Source organism: Ischnura elegans, chromosome 3 (assembly GCF_921293095.1).
Source record: "Ischnura elegans chromosome 3, ioIscEleg1.1, whole genome shotgun sequence".
Lineage (NCBI taxonomy): Eukaryota > Metazoa > Arthropoda > Insecta > Odonata > Coenagrionidae > Ischnura > Ischnura elegans.
Genome location: NC_060248.1, coordinates 117,411,749 through 117,423,571, shown reverse-complemented (window position 1 = coordinate 117,423,571; position 11,823 = coordinate 117,411,749). Strand labels below are relative to the sequence as shown.

General features: G+C 38.5%; 1 long non-coding RNA gene across 1 annotated transcript in view; it reads left to right on the top strand.

Moving 5' to 3' along the window:
- Positions 1–17: 17 nt before the first annotated feature.
- LOC124156423 overlaps positions 18–11,823 on the top strand; it is a 71,541-nt gene continuing 59,735 nt past the window's right edge. The window contains exon 1 of the long non-coding RNA XR_006864316.1: positions 18–321. This is a non-coding gene — a long non-coding RNA (uncharacterized LOC124156423). The remainder of the gene's footprint in view (positions 322–11,823) is intronic.

The following is an 11,823-nucleotide window of genomic DNA, read 5'->3' as shown; positions in this document are numbered from 1 at the left end:
TAAATTATACCCCAGTTTTCTTTTATGTGTAAAATATGATCCACAATACGATGTTTGTTATCATTAAATTGGATTCGGGAGATGCTCCACGAAATTGAGACTTAGCTCACCGGAGGGAGCCACAGTCACTCTCGTTCTCAGTAATCGTCTGTGTAGTTGTGTAGTGTAGTTGGTTGTGATATATTTTGATTGATGGTGAAATCGGTGTTGTTTTGTGTGAATCAAGAACGCAATCCACTCTGTGATTAAGCTGTCCTTATCTTAAAGCCAAAATGGGAAATATATACACCGTGGGACCGAATGAAGCCCTCATTGTTTCAGGTAGGCGATCCTCTGTTTGCAAGGAGTCCCTGTTTTGGGTATTTTATATTCAAATACTACTTGCTCTGTTAAACATTGAGGATGGAGGCTTGATATGAGAAAAGTGTTGTACGTTTTGTGTGTTATTTTATCTAAAAATTGAGTCTAAGTCATGTCATGCATATAGAGAAATAATGTTCCAAGATCCCGCGATCATTTGACTTTGTATGGCTTGGTCACTCAGTCATATTTGTTTACATGTTAGGTAATGACTTAAGTTGGAGTAAATTTGGCTTTCATTCGTGCTATTTGTTGCAGTACTTATATTTTATTGTTTTTATTTTGTGACATGCGCTTGACCACACCCCCTGTTCCCACGTGGGTTATGAAAAAGGTATTGTTTTGCCGCAGTCAATTGAAGTGAGATTGTTTTTTTGTGGTTGAAATTGCTGAGGAGATTATTTTTCTAATTTTATTGCGTATGTTATTTAAGGTGTTTATTTTCAAGTAGGCAAATTGCGGCTGTATTGCTTGGATTAATCATTTTTGGCTTTAAACTCCGATTTTCAGTGCCAGTGGCGTTTTATCTTTAATTCATAGATTATATTTATATTCTATGGATGTAATTTCGTATGAAACTCGTAATGAAATATAGGTGCTGGTTTACAGTGGGTCTTGATGTCGAGCTTTCAGGAAAATTTTGCCGGTCGTAAGTCATGCGATGGAATACATCCATTGGCTGGATTACTGTTGTCATTAGTGGTCGTTAAATAAGCGAACGGCACAAGTAATGAAGCAGTATCAAGCCTTCAGTCGTCGGAATCATTTTTGGCATTTCATTTTTTAATTGAATGTATCCAATAATGACAATTAGTGCTTTTTAAAACGTTGTTTGCCTTGGTGCGTCAAGGAAAAAACTTCTTAGTGCCCTTATAGTTCGGATTAATGACAATTGATTTTTTAAATATCTAAAACGTTTGGCATTGATGTTTGAAGTTGCCGTGGCCTATGAACAGCTCATGATATACTGACCTTCTGTTTATCCTTTCGCATTATGGATACCCGAGCTACTCTTCGTCATTGATCGATTTGTTTTTGTCATATTTTTCTTGCTCACTAGTGCTCATAGCTACCGCGGGAAGATTATTTAAAGTAGCAGATGACATGTCTGATCAAACACTAGAGGGAAAAATTAAATTTAAACATAATGTATGCAGAATTTCTTACATACCGGGCTTCCACATTATGCGAGTTTTTGTATTATTGAGTGCCATTCCGGGCTATAGTTTCCGGTGCGTTAGGCAAATGTAAGCAATAGTATCGGTTGTAATTCGATTTCATTTGTCAAGTATGGGTTCCTCCTTTATTTCCAGAATTTTCTCTTATTATCTTTCGCCCGTGTGCTTCTCAGTCTAACGAATGGCTGTCATTCATAGCTTACTTTTGTCAGTATATATTTGTTGTATATATTAGGCATGTCCAATATTAGTTCAATCGGTTTCCGGCATGACGATAGAATATAATTTTCTATCGGCATTTGATGGCTTTTAGTCTTGTACAAGATGAAAAAATCTGTGATGAATAGGTGTAGGATAAAAAAATTGTTTTGTGTGTGCGCCTCTATTTACCTATTTCAATTACTTGTGGATATTTACATTTTGTCGGTATATGAGAAGTTTTACATGGACACCTATCTCCTACAGAATATTTATGGGGTGTTTAAAGATATGAGAGAAATATCCTTACGTATGTAATCTCCATGGAAGATTATTTTCGTGATCCTTGTCGACTGTTTGTTTGCACTGGTGTCGGTGGTAATACTTACCGAAGTAAGAGCGTATGTGAACATTATTTTATTCTCGTTGTTGCTACTCTCAGATATTGATGTCTGCAACCTTTATATTGGGGAAAAGGTGTTATTAAGAATCACATGGAAGCCAGCGAACCGTTAATATTCATTCAGCATTTTCATCCGACTGCACTCATTCATGTGTTTATGGAATTGGCTTATTTGTTCTGGCCCTACATTTATTTTTTTTTCTATTCGCCCAAGTTTATGCCTCATCATCTACCTCACATTCTTCTATGTGAAATAAATAATGTAAACCTTCAACGATTTTGACTCGGTATATTATTTGACTGTTATAGGTTTGCGTTTTTATCAAAATTTCTGAGATTGCCATTTACTTTTAATTTTGCGACGTTACTCAGCGTTGCTTGGCGTACGGTCCATCCAGACCCTGGCCTCTTCTTTTTGTTATCTCGTTCCTGCCTCGCCCTCATGGCATCATCCTCCCTTTTCCTCTCCTGCCACCTCTCCGTTTCTATCTTCATGCATGCCCAATTTTTCAGACGCCCGGGGCTTCTTGTCATCTCCATCTCTCAAGGTTATACTGTAGTTCAATGTTTCACGCCGTATGTAAGCCTCTTAAACCTGGCGCCAGCGAGGCCTGAGGCAGCGTGGAGGGATGGGGATAATCAGGTTAACTCTCTAATTATTTTTTTAGAGGCAAAGCTTGCCTCATCTTCGAATCAATGCGCCCATGTAGTTTATCGCCACGGCGTTGGTGGCCTGTATTTATTTCCTTCGCCCTCTCCCCTAAATTCTGGGATCAGAATTTTGACGCAGTTGTACGTCCCTAAGTCTGTAATGGATGATGATATAAAAGTAATGATTTTCACTGCTGGGGAATGGTGGATTAGCATCCTTTTTTCTGAGAAAACTAGGTACTATTTAATAAAGTATCATAAAATTTTGCTGCATTCTTTCAACAATCTTCAACAATAGCAATCTTTCCACACATTTCCTTTCTTAGCATTCCCTAATCATGGATCTATTTCCCTCACGGTTTCAAGTTGTCTAGTTGTCACATTATGGTTTATGCTGAAAAACTCATCCAGCTGAAAACCCGAGAGAATTACATCCAGTTAATCCTCCGTTAAAGCACCGTATCCTTCATCATCCCTTTTTTCTCCTAACACGGTTGATTCTTCAAACAAATAGTATCTCTACACGGACGGGCGCAGATATCGGTGTGTTGGTACGCTCCTATCAAAACGTTACGTCATCCTTTGCCTAAGATATACTTTTGTGACATCCATGCACATACTCCAGATGCCTCTCCAGACGCCTCAATAAGCGTGTGGTGGAAGGTGTATATCATTTTATTTGTACATATACTTACGATTGATTGTACTCCATGTTTTTGGGGAAGAAATAGTTGATAGGATTTCCCACGTCTATTCCAACAGTTTTATTATGATTGATATTTTTCTCGTACATCCTGGCAGGGGCGCAGCTAGGAATTAAACCTGGGGGTACGGGGGGGGGAGGGTTAATGTGCAACTACAATTAATACCGGGTTGTGTGGAAGTATGTTATACCCACCAGGATAAGCGGTAGGTGCGAGATTAATAAATTGCGGAATTTTAAGATTAATTGTTGTAAATGGTGAGTTTTACGGCTTTCTGAGGGATATTTTATTGCTCCTTACACTTTTCTATTAGTAATATCAATCAAATTAAGTAAAATGGATTAAACTTCAAAATTTCTATGAGCTCTGAGGGGGGGGGGGTTATACCCCAAACCCCCCCCTTCCCCCCACCTCGCTGCGCCACTGCTTCCTGGTGCCATCTAGTCGTTCGCTGATTGATCAGTACCTATGCGACGCGTGATCTTCAGCGAGCCTAATGGACGTCACCGGCTTCTTCATTCTATTCTTGCCACCTTTAATATTTCTTCTAAAATTTAGAGGCGATTATGGGCCGACCTCTGGCTCACTTCGACTTGCATATACCCTCCTTCAATGCCCACCGTTTACCTACATTTCCTCCGGCAAGTAATGGAACCTCTTGTTCTTTTCTTATTAGCGAATGATTTGTTCTACGAAGCACGCGTTTTTCCTTTCTCATGTCTATTAGCTTTATCCATATTTTTTTCTATTGAATCATCTTTCAGAAATACGTATATCGTACGATATATTCTTCATATTTCGTGGTCCACCCATACTACCGATTCTAATCCAGTAGTTTTGGAGATTCATTTTCGTATTTCATAGGTAATTTCATCTGATCTTGGTTTCCATCGTGCATTCAAGGAATATTTTTAATGTGAGAAAGATGTATGGATTACATTTCCTTTGTACCCCTTCCCCTCGTGCTTGGTGATATGGGTGACCGCACCAAGGCCGTAGCAGGTGGGGGATCCAGGGTGTAAAACCACCCCCACAGCGTTTTGGAAGCTCCAGTAATAAGCGTATACACGGCACACAAAACTCTTCGCAGTGAGAGATTGGCGAGTGATAGGTAGTGGCCTCAATGTGTGTCCATCACTCTCCTTTGGCTTTGTCTGGATTGAGCTCTACCCTTACCCATCCTGGTTGTTCTAGCTACGACCTTTGACTACACTGAGAGAAATTGTATCCTAGCAGTGCAGCTGTGTGGCTTGCGCGATTTTCCAACGCGATTGCTGGCAAGGAAATTTAATGTATTCTGATAAAATTGTATTTATAGACTGGATTGAAGTGGAATGTGTGATAAGATAAATCCTTCCATCTAGCCCGCCATTAAATAATCTGCTTCCGTTGCTCACTTAGTTTGAATAGATACTCGTGTGTGTTTAATGAAGAAAAAGTTCCAGCGGATGTACAAGCAATGGTAGAATGTTGGGTGGAGTAGAAGCAGTCGTTGAATTATGTTTTCCCGTCGTTGGCTCATCAATAAGTTGGAGAGGTGTCAAATTCCCAGGAAAAATGCATTTCTTAACCTCTCCGTTCACGAATGATTCCCTAATTTGTGATAACCCATCTTAAAAATTTGGCGGTTGATCGCCATTGTGATAATCGTCCAATTAACCAAAATAAGTAGGCTTTCCAAAATGTCTTTCATGTAGTATTCAAATATTTCACCTTGCATTTTACTGATAATTTCTAAGTTTTAAACTCCGCGGGTGATGAGACAGTGGTATCTACCGTAGTTGTTGCTGTATATTCGTGACACTTATTATATTATATATTTAACTTACTTGCTGATTTCCGCATCTCGCGCTCTAACTCTGTGATACGGACTGCCTCGGGAGGATTCCGATTGTACTATACTGGTAGTGTACGCTGAGAGCGGTTTTTATAATGTCTAGTTATTTGGGAGAATAAAAATCAGAGTTCATTAGGTATGTCTTCACTGGCGCCGACTCCATGGGGCCTGAGGGGGCCCGAGCCCCCTCAAAGATTCGTTAGGGGGGCGGAGCCCCCTCAATAACTCAAGAAAATAATTAAGTTATATTATGCTTTTTGAAATCACAAACATATATTCGTAAATTCAGCATCCTAATTCGTTACTTTTGGGTCAGAGAAACATAAGTATACCATAAATAATTATTAGAATGTTCTAGGCTGTATTGAACAAAAAGGGATGTAAAAGAGAATAAATATGTAGCTATGAAGAGATTAGCGGATAGGAGAGAGAAATGGAGAGCTGCGTCAAACCAATCTTAGGATTGTTGACTACTGATGATGAAGCATATATTGGTATTTTCCCATGTTTGAGGATAGATACCTTTTAAAACACATTCAATAATGTGTTAAAACAAAACATTTTAAGGTAGTAAGCAGGTTAACTGAAAACAAGGGGTGTGAATTATGATAGTGTTACGGTGCTGCGACACACTTTGAATTTAACCTCTTCCCGGGGTAATACCCCCGATATGGGCCCCCCCAATATTTTTTATAAGTCGGCGCTGTTGTATGTCTTCCTTTCTTGAAGTCACCTGTTAAACTTACGGTTATCCTGTACCACTTTCATTACTATAACTTGCAAATACTTTTACGTTAAGGTTACAACAGCGTCCTGTTCCAGTTACCGCTGATTTATTCCAACAGTTATAGACATTATAAAACCTGCTCTTAAAGGATGTCTAAAGTAGGAATATAGCTTCTAGAAAGGATATATTGTTGCTACTACACCGTAGCTACGGAAACCTTTGATATGCTTATCATCGCTTGGTAAATAATTTTATTTGATGGAGCCGCCTTAATATTTATTTCACCGCGAATTGGTTGTCTTGCAAGGTGTGTTGCTTTTACATGCATGAAAATTTATTTAAATTTTAGGCGTAGACTTGTTTTACTAGCCCTTTACTTTACGTTGGGATGATTTTCATAATATTCTTCCATATTGTAGTATGCTTTGTATTTTTTACTTAAAGACAAATTGTGTGGGCTTTCCTATTTCATGTGGAAATGCTCGAATAAAATAACGAATTATTGAGGAAGGTGAAGGCAAATTCATGTTATCTGTAGGGGTTTTAGATTTTAATGACTGCGACTGCTGAATTGTCGGGCAGGCAAAAGGTTAAGAGTACCTGGGGAATCGCAATCTCGTGGTCGCATAATGGCCTACTATGCAGAGTTTGTATTTGTATAGTATTTTCTGGCAGAGGGATAACTTTATTGGGTTAACACAGAATTCTAATTGGCCTGCTTTGACGAATTGACTTGATTACGGTTCTGTCAGGGAATTCGTTAATCCGTGGTTCCCTTGCCGTCTTTCGTTAGGCAAGACATTTGCCGGCGGCGAGCCTCTATCCTCTCAAATTCTCCTGTTCAAATAATCATTCTGAGATGCCGCAGCGCCCCGATTCGTATTGGATGGCCCGGAATAAACTTATATCTGATAGAATTTAAAGGTACTCGGTATTATAAAGAATATATGTAAATGCGTACGTATCCTTCACGAAGAGGAAAGGTTGGTCCGGTCTTTGTGAAAACGATTTATGTGCGGAAACGTTAATAGGGTATCCAACATCGGGTGTCAGTCCTTTTTGGAAATTCAAGACTTTTAAATAGCATCGACCATGATAGTATTCCGCCTATTCGTTTTATTACGAGCATTGCTAAATAAAAAGAACTGCTCGATATCTTGGTATCACTCTTTCAACCAATTAGAAATAGGACTTGCATTTATCGGAAATGTGCTGCAAGGGAAATCTCTACTTATTGAAGCTCTAAAAGAAAAAATTACCTGGTCACACTAGAATTTCAATTGTAACCTCGTTGATTTTTACAATTATGGATGTTGTTTACGAATGCCATATGGCGAGTTAACGAATATTCTCGAAATGCGTATCCAGCAGTTAATTAACAACTGCTTTAGGTTTATATTTCATATTCACAGGGACGATCACGATTCTGAGTATTTTGTTGCCTTGAAGTGGGTGCATCTTGGCTCCCGAAGGAAGTACATCCTGGGGTCTTTTCTATTCTCCCTCTTTCATACTCAAATGCCTGAATGCCTTATTATAACTTATTCACCCACAGGGCTTGTGTTTTCCGCAGAAAAACCCGGTCAGACCTTAACCTTCTTCACATACCCCGACTAATACCGAAAATCTTTCCTGATTACTGCATCCAAGGTTTAGAATTCATTACCTCCTTTATAAAATGCTCCTTCACCCCGGAATCTTTTATGAGGAAATTGCATGAATATTTACAACCTTAACACTGTCGTTTTGAGCTGTAAAAATCTTTGTGTCGTTCAATTTGATTTTGATTGAATATTAATTTTTAATTACTCTTATTTATGTTATGTTTTTTTCATAATTATTGTATTTTTGAGCAGAATGTAAACTTTACTAAGAGACTTTTTTTCTTATGGGTTTCCCAATGCATCAATGAAGCATTCATTCATTCAGTCAACATGGTTCGGTCTGCTGTAGCGATGTGGAATGCCGGGCTAAAAAGGGCTGTGAAGGGTAAAAATTATTAGGGCAAACAAAAGTTACCCTGGTAAATTCTTGTTGTGGACTTATTTTTATTGAAGGGATGTATGCTTTTTTTCCACGGGAAAATTGTTGAAACAATCTCTTATTCCCCGTTGATTTTTTTGGCGAGGATCTCTGATACGAGAACTGAGTTAGCCCATCATATTTATCCATCCCGGTTAAAGTAAAGTAAAAATATGGGATATATAGCGTAGTGCATTTGGAATTAAAATACTCGCTCCATGGTATACACCCGAGATTTCACAGATTGGGTTAGATGGAGATGAATGCATTTACGTTATTATTATGTGCAATTGTTTTTTGAGTGAATAACAATCTGATGACCTCGCCATGTTTAACTCACCTGTAAGTGGTAATCGTTCGTCGTAATCCAGGTCTTGAGTGAATTCTAATATTAACTGATTTTCGTAGATTGTCCTACAATGATTTTGTTTACCTGGAGTTTAACTAGCGTTGAAGGGTTTAAATTGTATCTTGTTGGGAGTAACCTGTCTGTCATTATTTAGGCCTCGAAAGTGTTATTCTGTTTCTTTACGGCATTGCCCCGTATTTATTACCATTATTTTAGTTTAGTCTTTTCATGTGTACGAAATCAGCCGTATTATTACTGATTTCAATTTAAGAGTTACGTAATCTTTCGCAACAAAATCCTTTAAGAGTTTTCCTCATTGAAGGAGGAAAATTATAACGTATCGCGTCATGGACTTATGGCGTAACATATCCTCTTACCGCGAATTCCATTCCTGTATTCATCTTTCTTATTAAGTTTTTGCCGGCAGGAAAGTCGTCCTGAATTATGAGAGTTGTACAAATATCAATTTATTTCTCTTTTTTAACTTTAAGTGTAGAAATTTAGAAAGATGTAATTAAATATAATTTAATTAACCGTGTCATCCGTTATCATGTACAGAAATAGCGTAATCCTAGTCATGTTGAAGCGTAAGCGAGTGGACTTGCAGGCAGCGGACTAACCGGTTACTGATATGTTGACACGTGTCGACTGACTGGTCATGTTGGGATTGATTTGGATAGTTAGCTCTCCCTTCTATGCAAATATTTCGTGATATTTTTCTTGTCCCTACATCAGTTTCTGTGCCATAACTTTGCCTTCGGTTGTTTTGCGAAGCTTTTGCCTTAATTGGAGCTATCTTTACGCCACCTTAAGCTCGTATGTAACGATAGAATCAAATCATGATGAAAACTCTTCGTTCACTTTAAATTACTTGCGATTTAATCTTAAAGTTGCCAAATATAATGCGTAAGAAGAATACATACGTGCTCTCTGCCTGGAAAGCTTTCCTTCTCACTATGGTTGGCGCTAGGTGCCCTGTTAAAGTGCTACTGCAAAATGTAACCCTGTTCATAATATCTTTATTATCATATATCTTTTTTATATCATCCTTGATTACCGACGATAACCCACGTCCGGTAAGAAGGTGCGACGAGCACAGGGCAAAGACTTGCTTTTGATATTATTATCGCTATTTGTTATTTGTGTAGGAAACTGCAGGGAGGTTATTTGACAGTTTCTAAGTTCGTGGGATTAGAAATATCATTTGGGAAGTGGTATGCTGAAGTTAATTAAATATATAATAGCGTTGGATTAGTAGAAATAAATATGAAACGTGAATAATGTCTGGAATTTTTTTTACAGGTTTCCTCGTTACTCATGATCTCCACTGCTTTCTATGAGAATTAATTTTTTATCCTAAATTTCTATCCTCGCTGGGTCTTCTCGCATCCAGTACTTGCAATGCGGTCTCTATATTCTCCAGCGTATTCCCTGCGCCCTCATTACCCTAGGGTTCCCAGCGCTTCCCCATTCCTGCTCCAGTCAGTCCGTCTCCCCCCCTATCGTTGCGCCCGAGAGAGTCTTCCAACTGCTCTCGCGTCCGGTTGAACCGCTGCTAATTAGGCGCTCGGGTAATGATCCGCTCGATGCTGACGCCCTCTTACGCTGTGGTCGGGTTGGTTTGGTTCCACCCTGCCAAGGGCATTCAGATTCATTACTATAACTGCCGCACGACATGCCGTTTAAGGAAGGCATTGTCCTACATTGCAGGTGTTATTGCTCGGGCTTTGTTAATGGCGAGAGAGACAGGGAAAGATGTACTTATTTTTAAATAATATCGGACATTGTTATTTGTGAACAGCCCAAGCGATAAGGAAATTCCTCTGAACGAGGATCTTTCTTACAGCGTTGAAGTTAGCAAGCAATTAATTAGGACTTGTATTTGGAGCATGTTTCTTTTTGATAGTAAGGCATGAGCGATGACAGCTGCTGGAAAGTCAAAGTTGGAAGATTTCGAAATGTGGTGCTATAGAAGAACAATGAAGATCAATTGGATTGATCGTGTGAGTAATGAGGAAGTTCTAAGAAGAGTAGGAGGGAAGAGAAGCATTTTGAAATTTTTGAGTAAAAGATGGCACAATTTAATCTGCCACGTCATGGGACGCAATGGTATTATCGTCGAAGGACAGGTGGAAAGGAAGCACATCAGGGGTGGGCCTTGGATGAGTTACGTAGAGAAGTTGATGAAGAATGTGAAGCTGAAGGATTATGTAGGTACATATTAAAAGGTTAACCGATAGAAGAATTGAGGGAGAGCTGCGTCAAACCAATCTTACGGTCGAGGATTACTGAAGATGATGATTTTTACTTGTGCAGGAAACCAACGTGAAGAACATTCCAATAAATCTTGGGCGTGCAGATTAGTTTGTGATTTTGATGCTTCATTTAATTCTCTCTATGATTATAGATAACGACTTCTGTTTTCCTTTTTCACTAGGTCTGTTTTTTTTAATTTCGGTCATTCCATGATGTTTTAGTTAGACGTTTTTATTTGATTGTAAAGTTTTTTCATGTACATATTAACATTTACAGGTTTTCTAGTGATCGTTTGTGGAAATTCGTTGTAATAAGATAAAAACAGCCGCAGTCATTTTCCACGCGTATTAAATCAACCGGTTTAAAAATGTACAGGTCATCAGAGACAGCGCTTGAAAATGATGCGTAAACTTTGAAGCCGGTTCTGTTAATGAATACGTGTGGGAAATTACTTGGGCTGTTTCATCTCATTGACATGCCCGAAAAACCTAAGGCTTCAATATTTTTCCTTGATGGATTTTATTCATTTAAGTACCTTTAAGATAATTATTACTCTATTCTCGTCTTTCATGACGCCTGTTTTTTATTGGGCCATTGTATGATTGTTTTAGCTAAAATTATGTTTATTTTTCTGAAAATTTTAAACCAATGTTGAGGTCTCTCTGCTTGATAAGAATGGTGTTTCCAAAGAGTATTTTGTCCCGAATGAATGCAGAATTAAATTTTCTGCATTCTCTTATTCTAGGTTTTGAAGTTCAGGGACGTTCCAAAAATTTCCATTCAAAATTAACAATTACAGGTTGTCAGTGATTATTTAATCTGATATGTCGGACATACGAGTGACTTATGGATTTGTTTTGATGTCTTGATAATAATCGATTATATAGATTGGTTAACCTTATTTAATATGTAAAGAACAGAGAGTCAGAAAATGTAGAGATGGAATGTATAGTGTTTGGGTGTCCGATATTTTATAGATCGAGCTGCATCCCGTCAACGTTGTCCATCATCTTGTTCAAATGGAGGTGTAATTCCAGGTTTCCTGCTGTGTGGAAAGGAGTTAGTATAATTTCAGTGTGTCCAGCGCCAAGACTTTCAGAATTTTCCGGGATGAAGCGTCTAAGAACCTTTTTCAGAA